This window comes from Pseudonaja textilis, chromosome 7 (assembly GCF_049901715.1).
Source record: "Pseudonaja textilis isolate UNSWEBS1 chromosome 7, rPseTex1.2, whole genome shotgun sequence".
In the NCBI taxonomy this organism is placed as follows: domain Eukaryota; kingdom Metazoa; phylum Chordata; class Lepidosauria; order Squamata; family Elapidae; genus Pseudonaja; species Pseudonaja textilis.
This window is the reverse complement of record NC_141996.1, coordinates 48,560,716-48,579,527: the sequence shown is the minus strand read 5'-3', so window position 1 is coordinate 48,579,527 and position 18,812 is coordinate 48,560,716. Positions and strand designations below refer to the sequence as shown.

At 38.8% G+C, this 18,812-nt stretch overlaps 1 long non-coding RNA gene across 1 annotated transcript in view; it reads right to left on the bottom strand.

Moving 5' to 3' along the window:
• LOC148125331 (uncharacterized) overlaps positions 1-5,893 on the bottom strand; it is a 114,970-nt gene extending 109,077 nt beyond the window's left edge. Inside the window, exon 1 of the long non-coding RNA XR_015744346.1 lies at positions 5,823-5,893. This is a non-coding gene — a long non-coding RNA (uncharacterized LOC148125331). The remainder of the gene's footprint in view (positions 1-5,822) is intronic.
• Positions 5,894-18,812: the final 12,919 nt, after the last annotated feature.

The following is an 18,812-nucleotide window of genomic DNA, read 5'->3' as shown; positions in this document are numbered from 1 at the left end:
ACTGAAATTTGCAGATGATACAACAGTGATTTGTCTCATTCGAGACAATGACGTATCTGCATACAGACAGGAGGTTGTACAACTTGCCTCGTGGTGTAACTGGAACAATCTGGAACTGAACACACTCAAAACTGTAGAAATGGTGGTAGACTTTAGGAGAAACCCTCCCATACTACCACCTCTTACAATATTAGACAAAACAGTATCAACAGTAGAGATATTCAAATTTCTAGCTTCTATCATATTACAAGACCTAAAATGGACACCTAACATCAAAAACGTCAATAAAAAAGCACAACAAAGAATGTTCTTTCTGTGTCAACTCAGAAAGCTCACACTGCCCAAGGAGCTGCTGATACAGTTCTACAGAGGAATTATTGAGTCTATCATCTGCACCTCTATAACTGTCTGGTTTGGGTCTGCAACCCAAAAGGACAGACACAGACTTCAGAGGATAATTAAGACTGCAGAAAAAACAATTACTACCAACCTGCCTTCAATCAAGGACTTGTATACTGCATGAGTCAAAAAGAGGGCTGTGAAAATATTTACAGACCCCTCACATCCCGGACATAAACTGTTTCAACTCCTTCCCTCAAAACGATGCTATAGAACACTGTACACCAGAACAACTAGACACAAGAACAGTTTTTCCCAAAAGCCATCACTCTACTAAACAAATACACTGCTCAAAAAAATAAAGGGAACACAAAAATAAGACATCCTAGATCTGAATGAATGAAATATTCTCATGAAATACTTTGTTCATTACATAGTTGAATGTGCTGACAACAAAATCACACAAAAATTATCAATGGAAATCAAATTTAGCAACCCTTGGAGGTCTGGATTTGGAGTTACACTCAAAATTAAAGTGGAAAAAACACTACAGGCTGATCCAACTTTGATGTCATGTCCTTAAAACAAGTCAAAATGAGGCTCAGTAATGTGTGTGGCCTCCACGTGCCTGTATGACCTTCCTAAAACACCTGGGGATGCTCCTGATGAGGTGGCAGATGGTCTCCTGAGGGATCTTCTCCCACACCTGGATTAAAGCATCCCCCAACTCCTGGACAGTCTGTGGTGCAACCTGGCATTGATGAATGGAGCGAGACATGATGTCCCAGATATGCTCAATTGGATTCAGGTCTGGGGAACGGGCGGGCGAGTCCATAGCATCAATGCCTTCATCTTGCAGGAACTGCTGACACACTCCAGCCACATGAGGTCTAGCATTGTCGTGCATTAGGAGGAACCCAGGGCCAACTGCACCAGCATATGGTCTCACAAGGGGTCTGAGGATCTCATCTCAGTACCTAATGGCAGTCAGGCTACCTCTGGCGAGCACATGGAGAGCTGTGCGGCCCCCTAAAGAAATGCCACCCCACCCCATTACTGACCCACTGCCAAACCGGTCATGCTGGAGGATGTTGCAGGCAGCAGAACATTCTCCACAGCATCTCCAGACCCTGTCATGTCTGTCACATGTGCTCAGTGTGAACCTGCTTTCATCTGTGAAGAGCACAGGGCTCCAGTGGCGAATTTGCCAATCTTGGTGTTCTCTGGCAAATGCCAAATGTTCTGCACGGTGTTGGACTGTAAGCACAACCCCCACCTGTGGACATCGGGACCTCATGGAGTGTGTTTCTGACCGTTTGAGCAGCCACATGTACATTTGTGGCCTGCTGGGGGTCTTTTTGCAGGGCTCCCGCAATGCTCCTCCTGTCCCTCCTTGCACAAAGGCAGAGGAAGCGGTCCTGAAGCTGGGTTGTTGCCCTCCTATGGCCTCCTCCACGTCTCCTGATGTACTGGCCTGTCTCCTGGTAGCACCTTCATGCTCTGGACACGATGCTGATAGACACAGCAAACCTTCTTGCCACGACTCGCATTGATGTGCCATCCTGGATGAGCTGCACTACCTGAGCCACTTGTGTGGATCGTAGACTCCGTCTCATGCTACCACTAGAGTGAAAGCACCGCCAACATTCAAAAGTGACCAAACCATCAGCCAGAAAGCATAGGAACTGAGAGGTGGTCTGTGGTCACCACCTGCAGAACCACTCCTTTGTTGGGGATGTCTTGCTAACTGCCTATGCTTTCCACCTGTTGTCTATTCCATTTGCACACCAGCATGTGAAATTGATTGTTAATCAGTGTTGCTACCTAAGTGGACAGTTTCATTTCACAGAAGTGTGATTGTCGTGGAGTTACATTGTGTTGTTTAAGTGTTCCCTTTATTTTTTTGAGCAGTGTAATTCCCTCAACACTGTTCAACTATTTACAAATTCTGCACTAGTTAATCTTCTCATCACTCCTTATCACCCATCCCCTCCCACTTGTGACTGTAGGACTGTAACTTTGTCACTTGTATCCATACAATTTATATTGACTGTTTCCAAGTATGATTTGATTGCTTATTTATTTATTTTATTTGTCAATTGTTTACAAGATAATAAGTGTATACATAATTATGAATACATGATATGGGTACATATAAGAAAAATAAAAGAAACAATAGGACAGGGACGGTAGGCACGTTGGTGCGCTTATGCACGCCCCCTACAGACCTCTTAGGAAAGGGGTGAGGTCAATAGTAGACAGTCTAAGGTTAAAGTTTTTGGGGTTTGGGGAAGAAACTACAGAGTCGGGTAGAGTATTCCAGACATTGACCACTCTGTTGCTGAAGTCGTATTTCCTGCAATCAAGCTTGGTGCGGTTAACCTTGAATTTGTATCTGTTGTGTGCTCTTGTGTTGTTATGGTTGAAGCTGAAGTATTCATTGACAGGTAGGACATTGCAATGTATGATTTTATATACCATGCTTAAATCAGACCGAAGACGGCGTAATTCAAGGTTTTCTAATGACTATCATTAAGTGTTGTACCTTATGATTCTTGACTCTTGACGAATGTATCTTTTCTTTTATGTACACTGAAAGCATTTGCACCAAGATAAATTCCTTGTGTGTCCAATCACACTTGGCCAATAAAGAATTATATTCTAGTCTTAAAATTAAAAACCTGCAGTAATGGAAAACCCACAACTTCTGGAGGCAAGCTGTTCCATTGGCTTATTGTTCTCACTGCCCGGAAATTTTTCCTTTGTTTTGGGTTGCTTCTCTCCTTGATTAGTTTCCATCCATTGCAACTGTTTATATTACATTGGTTTAGTACAATGCATTCCCTGTGCAGTGCACAAATTATGTTTATTCAAAGCTTTGTTCTCTCTCTCTCTCTTTCTCTACCCCCTCCACCCCCCCGCTCTCTGTATTTCTGGAGCTTACTACAAGAATCTTCCATTTCCCAATACCAGAAACATTCAGAAGCAGGTTAAATATTGTTTGTTTGCCATTAATATCAAAAGAACTAAAGAAAGCACAAAAGTGTATTACTTTTATGCTTTCATGCATCCTTCTTTCTTCAAGAAATATAACATTGAATCAAAGGTCCAAACTACATCTTTCTGGGGTCTCTGGCTTGATCTCCCACTTTCCCAATGAAAAGATGCCTGCATGTAATCTTTGCTACTTCTGCTGATAGCTAGATGTTTCTTCCAACTGGTAAAGTAGAAGATTGACTCAATCATTCTTGGTCAGTTGTGGTCTTTCCTATCTCTCTGTAGCTCTATAATTGCCAGATCCTGCTGAGTTTTTACACTATTTCTGAGGACAATAAATATGGATTCACTGTTCTTGCCAAAAGAAATACCACAGGTTTGCTTTTAAAAACATTCTATAAATCTCTATATGCATAATTTTTGAGTAAAGTCTGTAATCTGCAAATCTAAAGAAAAAGTACTCCTGTGATATTTTTATTCACACACACACATCTATATGCAGTTCATGTACACTAGAACCACAATCTTTTAACAAAGATGAATCACTTGAACCTGTCTTCAGTCTTATGTTCTACTGAATTCAGTTATTTCTAAGTCAGAGGTAAGAAACCTCTGCTCACTTGGCTCAACTGCCAATATCAACTGCCATGTATCCCTTGTCTATATTGTCAATGGCTGGGAATGCAGCTAATCTTGGTAATATGTAATCTTCACTTTCTTATGCCTAAACTATGCAGTTATTTCCTGACTTGTTTTTCCCCCCCAAAAAATCTAAGCAATGGGGAAGGGATTGGCTATGAAATTTACGCAGGAAAAGCAGATCCTTTGGGTAGTTTTGCCATGGCATGTTCTTCCTCTTATTGCTGTGTCCACTGAAACTTGTGAGAAAATGAATCACCTCTGTAAATATCCAGAATTATTAAGTTAATCCTTTTCTAATTGCTTTTATCCAGCTGTCTCTTATCCATTTTTTTTCAAGTCACTTCAAATCTCGCCCTCTTTCTTCTGATTAAGGATATGTTCGTTTCAGATATAGGACACCTACCTTCATCACTTTCTAGTTTAGAGTCCTGTACTCTGTCCCATTTCTTAATAATTGTAAGTGGAATTCTTAAAAGTATACAGGAGTAGAACCAAAACAGATTTTGACTTGAATTTATTTGGCTACAGAAAGAATATATGCCTAATTAAAGACAAATAATGAATATAGAAGCTGAGGAGTAGAGTATGTTAATTGTAGATGATTCATTGCAGAAATGCCAAAAGCTCCTCTGATGAAGCATACCGTACCTGCAATTTTAATTCAAGAGTTCTGTCAAAAGTCCAACATTTTTCTGTGATTATCCATGGAAGCTGAACTCCTTGAAACAGATGTGCAGATGTAATTAGTTCAAACTAGGCCCCTGAATGCATGGCTTGATTATTTCATCTCTTCATAAAAATAGGTGATGTGAACCCTAACTTCTATCACACGTAACTGTGGAAAAAGTAGCTGTCTGAAAATAACTTGTGGTTAATTCTGTATTATTCCAATATTTTATTTCATAGTCTTTGTCATAATAAATACAAACAATTCAAAGACTTAGCCAAGTAAAATCTCCAAGTATAAAGGTATTGAGGGATAAGACCATGTTCCTTCACTTCGTGCCATTATTGTTCCTTCAAATTACTTTGTCCTAAATCGCTATTTAATTACAAGCGTTTCTAATGGCACATATTCAATCAATCCATTTCTAAAATTAGTTCCAGAATTGGACAACGTGCCATTTGTCCTAGCAGTCTCTTTGTTTATGCATTCATTTTTATAATTTTCTCAATGTCTGAAAGAAACAGAAAATAGAAAACTATTTTGGAATTTTAAAAAAAGCAGAATACAAATTTAAGAAATTCAGAAGGATATCTATATGGTAAGTATATATCTGGATGTAGATGTTGAAGATAAGATGAGACCATCTTGGTCAAATATTACTGCAACAAAAGCCAAGTTTCACATCCTGGTTTTTCATGCTAAACAATAATTTGTAATTCAGAGGCTTCCTTGCAACATATTACTGCTTATATCCCACAAGCTAAGGGGCACATGCAATCTAATATTTAAATAATATTTTAAAGACTTTTTCTTCTAATTTTATTTTTATGACACATCTCATATATTTCCATTGCCATGAATAACTGATTTAATCAGACTTAGCAGAGTTATTCAAAAGTGACTAATAAATGATTATATAATTAAATCAATGGTAATCAATGTTTTAAAAATATTTAATCTATTTAAGATTGAAGATTAATATTTAAGAGTATTTAATAAAGAGTATCTTAGTGTATTTAGCTAATTTTAGAGTATTTAAAGATTGTTTCTAGAACAGTAAAACAAGCAGTGGTGCGATTCAACTGTATAACAACCAGTTTGGTGAGTGTGCGCTTTGTGCGCGCTTTGCACACTTGCTCTACATTTTAAAAAGCCCATTTTCAACTCAAGCACTTACCTTCTGCTGCATCCCCGGTAAAACGGCTGATTCACGCAGCAACCTACTCTGTCACGTGAATCAGCTGTGTTAAAAAAAACAGGAAATAAAGCACAGGAAAGAGCAGGGGCAGATGGGTGGGGCCAAATGCTCACTGGAACTACCGGTTCACCCAAACTGGTCCGGAATGGTAGAATCCCACCCCTGAAAACAAGTCTTTGTTATACAATTCAGTTTTGCTATTACTGCTATGTTTTCCTTTGCCTGTCACATAGACATAAAAATGTTCACTAGTCCATGCTTACCACTTTGGAGGACTACTGCTTTCAAAAAAGAAGCATAGAAAGATTGCCTTTCTGATTCCAAATAATCATGCAATAGTAAACCTATCAAAAGATGGCAATACTTTCAGAGTCAAATCAGTTTCAAAATTCCTTTTGGTAGCATTAGGGATATGCAAATTATCACACAGTGGATTGATTTCCTAATGCTACTTAACTGCTATGCTAAAATATTTTAATTTTAAAATAAAATAAAATGAATTCTGTACCCTCCAAATAATTGCAGCAGCATTTAGAATCATATTTATTTACAATTATTGCTTTGTATCTGGAAAATGACTTACTGGAATGGTATTAAAGTATTCTGGAGAACCAGTTTACTATTGATAAATGGATCCCCCACCCCACCCCTAGTATTTGTATCTGGAAAACGGCCTACTGGAGTGGTATAAAACATTCTGGAGAATAGTTTACTATGGATAAATTGATTTGTTTTTCTTCTTAGCGTTTTCCCTCAGGTAAGGTTCTACTTTTTTAAATCAACTGAGTGTTGGTACATTGCTTGCAATAGGAATTGACCGACCAGCTTATTACCTGAGCCTGACATAGTGAGCTGACTTAAAGTGATTGGCCCAAAGTTACTCAGCCTGCTTTTATGCCTAGGGCAAGACTGGAACTCAGAGTCTCCTGATTTCTAGCTTGGACCTTTAACCAGTAGACCAAACTGGCTCTCAGGTTTATTACTGATTGTTTTTCTTCTTAGTATTTTCTCATAGGTGCAGGGCCTACTTTTTTTTCTGATCAAGTGCAGATTTATTGGATGGGTCTGCTGGTTGGATAATTCTGGAAGTTGAAGACCATGTCTTAAAGTTATCAAGCATAAAAAAACACTGATCTATGCCATAGCCATGTCCATCATACAAACCATAAAATTTCCCTAGCAAACATTTATGAAAACATCTGTTCAAGCTCCCAAGATGTCCCTCTCTTTAATGTGTATACTTCGTTGAAAATGAGTTTGGGCTAAAATACTTATAAGTATTACCATAACATGTATCCATCTCTTTTTGAATTATATTAATTCAAGCCTATATGAATGAATGTGGATCTGGGATGTCTGTGGATTACCTGAGACTTAGCTGACTCTCTGGCATATTGTGATGACGGCATTAAAGGCAATTTCCATTTAACAAATATACAATACATTGACTATTTTGAGATTCTGATTAAACAAATGTTACTTAGTGAATTTATCCAAAATTCCTATAAATTTGAATGGAGAAGAACAATCTTGCCTCTCTTGATGGCTTCTATAATACCAGACTCTATCTCATTGCATATCTCATGCTTAACAAAGATTTTGAAAATTAAATTAAATTAAACAACTGAAGTACATTTTTGCTTTACTGTCTCTTTAAGCAGACTTCAACCATTTTGCTAGTGAGAGAACACTCAAGTCATCTTGGGAGGTATGTAGCTGAAGAATAAGTGTCCCAAGGCAAATATGTGAATAGATGACTTTATTTTCTTAATAACCAGTTCTTACATTATTTCTTATTTTGGACTGAGATTTGTATGCCTTTGTGTGTGTGTTATTTTTTATGTGTGTGTGCATTACATTTCCAGATTTATCCAAAATAGCCTTTGCATGTTTAAATTTAATTTGCACAAGTATGCTAGAGAGGAAAAGGCTTCCAAGGAAACATATTTCACTCTCTCTGTAACAAATGTTTTTTTTGGGTTGAAATATACATTATGTCCTCATCAGGGAAGATAGCAAATTTCAGAAAGGTTTTTTTTTCAAGATTCTTGCCTTAAAATGGAATCATATATCATATTAAGTAGCAAGAGTACATTTTGCTATCCCCCCCCCCCCAAGTGATTACATTTTAAAATTCTAATTGGTTAGATATAGTAATAGAGTATGCAGTTGGAAAATTGTAAGAAAATTAATGGCTAGCATGTGTTAACCAGTTCCATAATTAAGTGGATCTGCTGCATCTACATCACCCACAAGAAAGTTAAATGAATATATTCCATAGTTAGGGATGCTTCCAAAATGATTGTCATCTGGATTTCACCTTTGATTCCGTCATTCTGCAACACAATGTGCAGACCAGACATTAGTTTCAGACATGTATTGCCTTCCAGATGCATGAATTCAAGATGTGATAGGGGCTACTGATGCTCATAACATCAACTGACTATTATTCTTTCCTTGATTATCTAAATGGAAAATAAATGGTACAGTTGTTAAAAATCTGGTGCCCTAGCTGTATTTCATTATTTTTTAAAAAATAATGACACACTGGAAAATACCCAAAGATGTACCAAGATGGTGAAAGGACAGGAAATAACTAAATATCAAGGTACTGCATATAGCCTGGAAAAAACATACAATTAAGGGTATGTTGAATAAAATAGGCTTAAAGCTATTATAATAAACAAATGCTTTTTAAAATAACCTATCTTAGATTACAGACTATCTTAGATTACAGTTTCTTTTATATATCCTGTTGATTCTTAGTTTGAGGAATTTATCATTATTAAAAGGCAGATTTTTGTCTCGTCCACCATTCCAAATTTTACTCCTATACTTTTTTTTTAATCCTGTCTTTTTCTCATTCTGTCAGACACACATTTGAAGCATTGACTGCTTTCTGATTGTTTATAATCCTTCTGTTATGTATGTTTTATAGTATATCATTGCATACGATATTATACAGGCACTTAATTTCTTTTGACACATTACCTAAAACTTATTTTTCCTGCATCCTAATAATGAATCTATTTTTTTCCTTTTATATACTTCATTGTTTTAAATAGCCTTCATTAACTCACTTCATTAGAATATCTAAGAATAGCACCCGATTGTTTTCAACTGCCTTGGTGAATTTTATGCTCTTCTGTTATTCCTTTACATGGCCTATAAATTAATTCAGTTTGCCTTTTTCATGCTGCCAATCTGTGTAACTATTGTCAACATATCTGAGTCAACACTGTGCTGTGGGGTGGTTTGATTCTCAAATTCAAAGTCCTCCATAAGGAAGTTGGTAACAGCAGGTGATAATGATGACTCTCTCCCCCATGGTCTCCTGCAGAACTCTAACAGCCAAAATGGGTTGGGGGGACTGGGCAGGTCCTGTTTTTGGCCCCCATGGCCTCCTGCAGCACTCTAATGGCCCAAATGGGCCATGGAGAGATGGCCCTCAAAGTGTTACAGGAGGCCGTGGGGGTCGAAAACAGGCCACAGATCATAATTTCAACATGAAAAGATTCCATTGTCACAGAGTCAGGATAATATTTATATCAGGAGTTATTCTTTCATTTCAGTAACTGAGCAGGGCAATCTATTGAGTGATATTGAGTAAACCAAAAATTTAGCATAAATTGTCATGTTCCTGAGCTCCACTCATGATCATAAAAACCAAATATTCATCATGCATTGAATTATAGCTTTAATCATGTGCAAGAAAGAGACTGAGTTACCAGGGTCAGTTATATAGTTGCTGAGTTTTCTGAAGAAACAGATTTTCTTTAGAAAATCCACATGGTTTTTTATGAATATTTTGCCAGCAGCTTCTTCTCCTGTGTAGAAAATTTATTCTCTTAACTCATTGGGAGTTCTCTGATCACCCAGACAACACCCATCTAAACCAAATAACAGAAGTGGAGGTAATGCACATAGTCATATAACCAGATCATATAACTTCCTTATGATATTTCCAGTATAATAAACACAAGAGATCAGGGGAGAGGAAATGGGGAGTTGGTTTAAGTGACAGAAACCTCCTTGCTATCATGCTAGATTTCCTATGAATCTACTGTTGTTAATTATTTGCATTATATGGTATTATTGGATTTAAAACATACTTAAAATTTCACATGTACTACTAAATTTCACATGTACTACTGCCAAGGAAGGTCTAGAATGAGTACTAGAGAGTAAGAGACTACTCCTATAGTGTACAAAGAGTTGTGCTTTAATATGAGGAGTCATATTTTTTTTAAAAAAAATACATAGGTAGATTCTCTTGATTTTAATCTCCATTTGTGCTGCAATGTATCTTTTTTTTAATTTTTCAAAGAGATTGCTGTTCTGTCTACTTAAATTGTATTTTGTTTTGTGTAAATAGTCTGTAATAGGATTTAAGTTAAGATTTAACCTTAGCAAAATATTCATTATATGTAACTTCCAGAAACAAACTAGTTTGAAAGTCACATTATTCTTATAATCATTACTAACATCTCACATCAGTTTAGAATCAGAAAATATGTAAAGGATTACAACATACAGTACTACTTCATGAAGCAATCTGTTCAACACTCAACTTCTTCAGGAAACTGTTCCTAATATCTAACCTGAATCTACTTTCTTGTAGATCCATTGGTTCTTATCCAGCATTACATAAAAACAGATGACAAGTCCACTTCCTTCTATATTTTACAGTATTTTAAATATATAAAATTTGCTAGCACATTTCCTCTCAGCTTCTTTTCTAAAAATATGCTAAACGTATGTTTTAATTTTATTTTGCATAGGACTTTGTTTCCAGTCCCTGTATAATCTGAATTTTTATATTCATTTTAGAATTCAACACAATACTTCAAGTGAAATATGACCAAGAAATTTTTTTTCTATGATCTGGTACTCTGTGTTACAGTTAATATTGTGCATCTCCAAATACCTTTAGTCTTGTTTTTTTGGACAGCAGGGCAGAGCATCATGTAGTTGACTCATCTTCAGTGTTTGATCTATAGAGATCCAAAAAAAATGTCACGTGTACTACTGCCAAGGAAGGTCTAGAATGCATACTAGAGAGTAAGAGGCTACTCCCGTAGTGTACAAAAACTCTTTATCTTGTCCATTCTGAATTTTCAGTCAATCCATTTAATAGACTTTTCTATTCTAGACTTAATCTTGCTGTACTTATTCTGTTGATAGCTGTTGGGAAACAGAGATCTTCTTTTCAATGGATTGTTTGCAAAGGAATAGAAGTTAAAACATCTCTGTTCTAGTCAATATTAATTCAATTGTAGGTCATGTCTTATGACCTTGCCTTTGACTCATCCCCAACACCATCTTAAGCAGCATATATTTTGGTGTGGCTGTTCCATCTAAAAATATTGTTTTTTTTCTCTTCCTCAGAACAAAACATGATGTCCAAATTATGTATGATGTCCCAAGAATAAATATGTTCCTGTCCAGTTCTTGCTTCTTTATAGTCCCTAATGGCTACTTGAGTCTGCTGCAGAAATGCTTCCTTCACTCTGATTTCAGAGCACTGCTTACCCCCCCCCCCCCGCACTCCACTCAAATCAGGCTGTTCCCCAAAATGCAAGAGTCATCTCTCCACTCTTTTTTTTCTACCCCCAGGAGTAAGGTGAACTGCTACTTCAAGAATGACAATAATGTACGTTCATGCAGCCACAAGGAAGAGTTTTCTGTGATCCTGATTACAGCTGCATTGAGTAAGAGGGTGTGAGGATGGGTCTGTTTCATTCAAGGGTGTGGATGTTTTTATTATGTAATTAGTGCTTGGTGGAATAGCCAAGAACCGATGCGGCAAAGGTCCATTACAAGTCTCTCACTTCATCTATCAGTTATTTTATATCTGTGTTAACCAGATGTTGTATGTGTTAATAGAATTGAGAAAAGAGCATACCATAGTTTAGGTACCGCCAAATTTTGGTTCACTCAAGTTCTCATTGTAAAGCAATGTTGAAAATATGTTCTGGGTGGTACATCCTATTTGCACGTTTTTGAGCCAAAAGACAAAACTGAAGTGAAGCAATGGCATGCTTGAAGAATAGCTAAATCTAACAGATGCAATTTATTAAGTGCTTCTTGTCACAAGCTTGAACTCTGCACGTGTATGGAGCAATTCATGACAATGAGCCAAGAACATGATGAACTGACCCATGAATACCAAACATTGAAATTTTAACATAATGTCCTATTATTAACCTTAGTTTGTGAACATGGCCATAAGCACTTTCAATCATTCTTTGATAGAATGCAAAGAAAAGATGTTGCTTAATACAAAAGGAAATATACTTGTCAACAAAAAGAAAAACTATAGCAAGAGTTAAAAATTCATGTATAGTTCATGTCCCTTTTTGGCACTTGAGTTTGTTTGAATGTGACATTTCCTACAATGCATGACATTTCCTATCAGGCATGTTGTATTTTGTATTCTATTAAAACTGTACTTCATGCCAATTTATTTTATATTTTTATTTTATACTTCCTCAGTAGAGAATTTATGGTTTCTCTTCATGCTCACCACTATGAAGTAAGATACATTAAAATGCAATTGTTATTTATTAACATGTTAGCTAACATATTCTAATATAATATTGTAATAACAACTAAACAAACACAAAGGGATTTTTAAGAAAATTCAATATTACAGCTGGATTTTTAAGGAAATCCAGTATTATACCTAAATTGACAGATGAATCTAACTCTAGTCTTAACATTTCACCATAATAGCTTTCCTTTATCTAGTTTTATTTTATTTTAGGTGTTTGTTGCAATGCTACCAATATCAGTATTTTATTTTTATATCACTATTATATTATGTATTTTAAAATAATTATGACGCATTGATTATGCCAATATTGAAGTAAGTGTTAAAAGTGTTTAACACCTATTAAAGTAGGTGTTAAAAACTGAAAGACTTCCAAGTTAAGCCCAGGTTCAGGTATTGTTGTATGTTTAAAAAGTAAAGTCATAGTCACTAGATGGTTGTTATGATTCTACAATCTCTCTACAACTTATCATCCATGGATTGGATGGAAATATATATAAAAAGCACAAACTGTGCACATGTAAATTTTCTTTTTAATTGAATTTATGTATTATCAGATGGGGGTGCAATGACTTAGCAGTTAAAAATGTTGAGCTTGTCAGTTTGACAGCTGACAGTCCAAGCGCCGCATGATGGGGTGAGCTGTTATTTGCTCAGCTCCTGCTCAAATAGCAGTTTGGGAGCATACAAAAGCATGTAGATAGATACCACTTTGGAGGGAAGATTACAGTATTCTGTGCACCTCAGTGTATAGTCATGCTGGCCACATGACCACAGTGCCTCTGGACAATGCTGGCTCTCTTGGCTAAGAAATGGAGATGGGCGCCACATGACCTGACAGAGGAAACCTTTATCTGTACCTTTATCTTTATTATCAGTACTCACAGTTAATGAAACCCTAAAGAAGTACAGTAGACTTTAGATACGTCCCCATTTCCTCATGTCATCAAGACACTTTGACAACTGATTATTATTTCTTTCATTTTCTTCTTGCTATTCATCTACAAATCTGGTGGATGTTTTCCTATATAATCTTCACATACAGTATGTCTTATAGTATTATACCCATGTAAAATTTAAAATTAAACAACAGTTTAAATTGCTGCATTTTCTTTGGTTAGAACTGCAATATCGAAAACAATAAAAGAAAAAAAAATCCAGGGTTAATTCTAAAGCACATGGGTATAAAATTAATTTTCCCAAGTCTGAGTTGTGCTTTTTAGCCTGCTTCTGTATTAGCCCTCAAAAATGCATAGCTTCAGACACTGACAATTACTGAGATGCCCTCAAATAGTAAAAAGGAAGTTTATTCTTATCTTCTTTACTGCAGATTAACAAAATAGCTTACCAGAAAGAAGAGAGGATGGACAATAGGAAGGATTCCATCCAAAAAACAAGAACTAGTTTCTGGGAAAGATATTCTTGAAAGGAAAGATATTCCAGGAAAAACTTAGATTCTCCAATCACCACTGCTGCATTCTCAGCTTATCAGTCTCATCTAAACAGTTGAAATAAAAATTCAGTTCAGTTGTTACTTCAATAACGGTTCCAATGAAGTCACTCTGAGGTGATATTTCTCTTGTAGATAACAGTGGCTACTTGCTGAATATTGTTCTTATAATCAATTCTGATAAATTCAGATTGGTGATTCATTTGGTTAGCATTTCTCTAGAAGAGTCTGGCAACTACTGGATGTTATATCAGTCATATTTTTTCTAAGTGAATCTGCTAAGCACTGTTTTCCTTTCTTCTAATATGCAGAAAACAAATATCCTTCAAAAATCTGAATGTTTCCTATTATTAAAGAGGCAACCACTGAAGGAGAAAATAAATCCCATGGCATGCTGTCCCCAGGGAACACATTATAACAGATTAGTTGATAACATTTTTAACCACAGAAGTTGCCAAAGAATTGTCAGATTTTTCCATTTTACAACAACACTAGAAGTTTTTTTAAGGGCTTAAAGTAAATCCCAGAATCTCCTCCAGATAGTTGCTTTAAAGGGATGACTGGGGAAAACATGATTTTATTTAAATACATAGTGCTGGTAAGTCAGAGGTTTTTCCTTTAAAAAACCCCATTTAGTCACTATTATCCAGCATAGGCTTTTTAACTAGATACCCTCAAGACATATTGGGATTGCAATTTCCAAATTTTAGGCTGTTGCAGTCCTAATGCATTTGTATAATGCAGCCATTATCATTTATCTCCACAGTAGAATTGACTGTTTTGAATTTAATTGAATTCTGTTTTCTGAAAGCTTGTTTTTCTAAACATATTATCATTGAGAAGGGAAAAAGGATAGACAGGCCCACCCACCAACAAAAATGCAAAAGAACAGTGGTGTGCTGTCGAGAAAATTACTTATTAAACTGGAGATAGTAAGATTAAGTATACACAGTAATATGGGTATTGGTTTTTTGTTTCTTCTTTCTTTCTCTCCCTGTTTCCCTCCCTTTTATACTTAACAACCACTATTTAATTCTCTTAGACTTAGTGTTTCAAAATGTAGGTTCTGTTTTACTAAAGGGACAATTTATAATTTTGGGAGTATATTAATTCTACTAATTTTCAGTAAGATAAGTATATCAGAAAAAACTGAAATTTATTTTTAGGAAATATTTTGTTTCTTTGTCATTTTAGTAATGCAATCTAAAATGGACTTTTCTCCAAGATATATTGGAATATAATTCCCATCTTTTTGACTAGCCTACCTTTTCCATAAAATTATGAGAGGAGAAACAGGTATCAGAAATATAAAAGGGAATTCTCCTTGAGCCCAGCTTTCTTGAATTGCTCATATTCCTAGCAATGGAGGGGAATGGAAATAAATTTTCAACATATGTTTGACATAAACATCTTTGTACATCTTTGACAACTTATCAAGTATTAAATACCAATGATGTAAAAATATTCTTTCAAATTATAGCTCAAAATGCATTTTAATATATCCTTTCACTGATCCAGCATTATTTTTGCCCTGTTCATTTTCAATAAAAGTCTACATATCTTGATAATAGCATGCTTATCATTAGTACAAATCATAATTAAAAGATATTATATGAACTATAAGAAGGAAAGTGTTAAGTTCCGAAGAAAGGGGAGGCCACACCAGAGCATTCTGTAACACGCTTTATTCAAGGGAATAAAGGGGGCTGTCGCGTCTGCAGCTAACAGCAGACTAGCTAGCGAACAGCGACTGGCTCGACCTAGCAGCCAGCTTTTATAGCCGGCTGTCGAAGGGAGCCAGCCAATGGGGGTTGCAAACGCCCCCACCGGATGGACGGACCTGATAGAGAACTTGTGTTAGTCCCGGGGACATAACACTCCTTCCCCCCAGATACGAACACGAGTAGTCCTTTAAATAAGCGGGCGGCTTGTGCGAGAGTCCAGACCGGCGCAGTTCTGGCGAGACACAAGGTGGCATGGAGTGCTGGGAGTCCGGAACTGGCTCTGCTGGACCCTCGGATCGAACTGGGGCCCGGTCTGGCATATGGGAATGGTCACAGCCCCCGGGTTGGATTGTTAAATTGTCATTGTCACGCAACCCGGTGGTGTCGCTGGTTGGAACGGATGACGCCTCTGTAGGACGGTCCTGGTCTACCGTCCGTTCTCTTGGCTCGGCTGGTGATGACTGGTCACTCTGGAGGTCGCAGCTGGGATTCGGATGCGGCGATTGGACAGTCACCGGAGTCCCTGGATCAGTGTTGGCATGTTCGCTTTGGCGACTTCTTATCTGGTCCAGATGCCTCCGCCATATACGACCATCCTCTAGCTGGACGCGGTATGATCTTGGGCCGGTGATAGCCACGATCTTTCCGGGCACCCACAGTGGATCGCCTGCGTAGTTTCTGGCGAACACTTGGTCCTGTAACATAAAACTCCTGACCCTACTGTTAGAACCAATTGGTGTGTCAGGGCAGTAGTGGGGATGCAGTCTATCTAATACTGTCCTTAAGCGTCTGCCCATCAGTAACTCGGCGGGGGATTTGTTTGTGACAGTACAAGGGGTCGAGTGTTGGCTTAAAAGAAAACGAGAGAGTCTGGAGTGCCAGTCATCTTGAGTGAATCTTGCCAATGCTTCTTTCGCTGTCCTAACGGCTCTCTCTGCCAACCCATTGCTGGCAGGGTGAAAGGGAGCCGTTAGGATATGCCGGATGCCCAGGTTGGTGACATACCAGCTGAATTCTGTGGAGGCAAATTGGGGGCCATTATCTGAGACTATGGTGTCAGGTAGACCATGTGTAACAAATAAGCGGGTCAGAGCCTGGGCAACTGCTCGGGTGGTAGTTGTGAGTAGGAGGGCCACATCTATCCATTTGGAGAATGAATCCACGACTACTAAGAAAGTCTTGCCGTGGAAGGGACCTGCCAGGTCAATGTGCAATCGTGACCACGGTGCGTTGGCACTCTCCCATTTGGTTGGGGTAGCAATCGGTGGTGCTGGCCTGGATTCTTGGCAGGGGCGGCAGGAGCTTACCCATTTCGCGATTTCGTCGTCCATGCCGGGCCACCATACATAACTCCGAGCCAATGCTTTCATCCGGACGATGCCGGGGTGCCCCTCGTGTAACGCTTTCAGGACGGGCGTACGCAGCGGTTTTGGAATGACCACTCTGGTCCCCCATAGTAGGCAGCCCTGTAAACTGGAGAGTTCCTGCTGGCGGGTTTTAAACGGTGAGAAATCAGTTGACAGATTACTGCCCGGCCACCCCTCCGTACCCAGTCCAGGACCTGGGCGATAAGTTTGTCTTTCTTGGAGTGGAGAGCTATGTCACCGGCGGTGACTGGGATGTTAAACTCACTGGCATCGAAAATTGCATGGACCGGGGCCGGGTCCTCCACGGGTGCTGGCAACGGGCAGCGGCTGAGAGCGTCGGCGTGGCTAAGGTTTTTTCCTGGGCGGTGAACCAGTTTGTACGAGTAAGCCGCCAGGAATAAGGTCCACCTAGTCATCCTGGGAGACAAGACTTGCGGTGTTTGTTTTTCTCCTGAGAGGAGTCCCAACAGAGGTTTGTGATCTGTGACAAGTTCAAAATTGTGCCCAAAAAGAAATTCATGGAATTTTTTGACCGCAGCAACGGCGGCTAGGGCCTCTTTGTCGATTTGGCTATAGTTACGCTCGGTTGTTGACAGGGTTCGAGAAAAGAATGCGATTGGAGCTTCGGTGCCATTGGGGAGTCCGTGGCTTAAAACAGCCCCAATTCCAAAAGGTGAGGCATCTGCAGCTAAGACTAGAGGGAGGCGCTGGTCGAATTGAATTAGGACAGCGTCTGAAGTGATTAGCGTTTTGACTGCCTTAAAGGCGTGTTCCTCTTTGGGTCCCCAATGCCATGGAGTGTTTTTGTCTAGAAGTCTATGCAACGGTTCGGCTACTGACGCCTTGTGGGGTAGGAACGACGCATAGAAATTTAGCAGACCCAGGAAGGCTTGTAATTCTGACTTGGAAGAAGGAGTGGGTGCCTCGTGAATGGCTTTGACCTTGGACTCCACCGGGTGGATGCCTGAGGCGTCTATTTTATACCCAAGAAAGTCCACCTGCTTAGTGGCGATGGCACATTTTTCCCTTTTTAGTTTGAGGCCATGCTGCCTAAACCTATCCAATACCACTCTGACTCTGAGGAAAAGTTGGGGTCTGTCCCTGGCTGAAACCAAGATGTCATCAAAGTACGGAACTACGCCAGGGAGGCCTTGCAGTATCCGTTCCATTAATGACTGGAAAATACCTGGGGCGACGCTAACGCCAAATTGGAGGCGCTTGCATCGAAATGCCCCTCTGTGGGTGACAATTGTTTGCAATTCGGCCGTTTGGTTATCCACAGGAAATTGCTGGTACGCCTGTGACATATCCAATTTGGCGAATATGGTTCCCGGTTCAAATGTGTGTAGTAAGTGTTGGATTACTGGGACTGGATATGCGCTAGTCTGTAGATAGCGGTTGATTGTGGTCTTGTAGTCAGAACACATTCTTATACTGCCATCTTTTTTAAGGGGTGTGACAATTGGAGTCTCCCATTTAGCAAAATCTGTGGGCTCGATCACCCCTTGCTTAAGCAATTTATCTAGTTCTGCATCCAGCTTAGAACGCAGAGCAAATGGTACTCTCCGTGGCTTCAAGCGGATGGGGACAGCCTGCGGGTCCACTGAAAAAGAAATGGGCGTACCGTTGTAACAGCCCAATTCATTGCTGAATACATCAGCATAATCTGAAAATAGGGTGTCGATATCGGAAGGTGAGACAGCATGTACTCCCGTTAAGCTAAGGCCGAGATAGGGGAACCAATCCAACCCCAAAAGGCCAGGGAGGGCACCATCCACCACCACTAAAGGCAGATGGTCTTTAAAGGATTTGAATCTAACAAGGAACTTGCCTGTTCCGAGTACTGGAATATTCTTCCCTTGATAATCCCTCAAG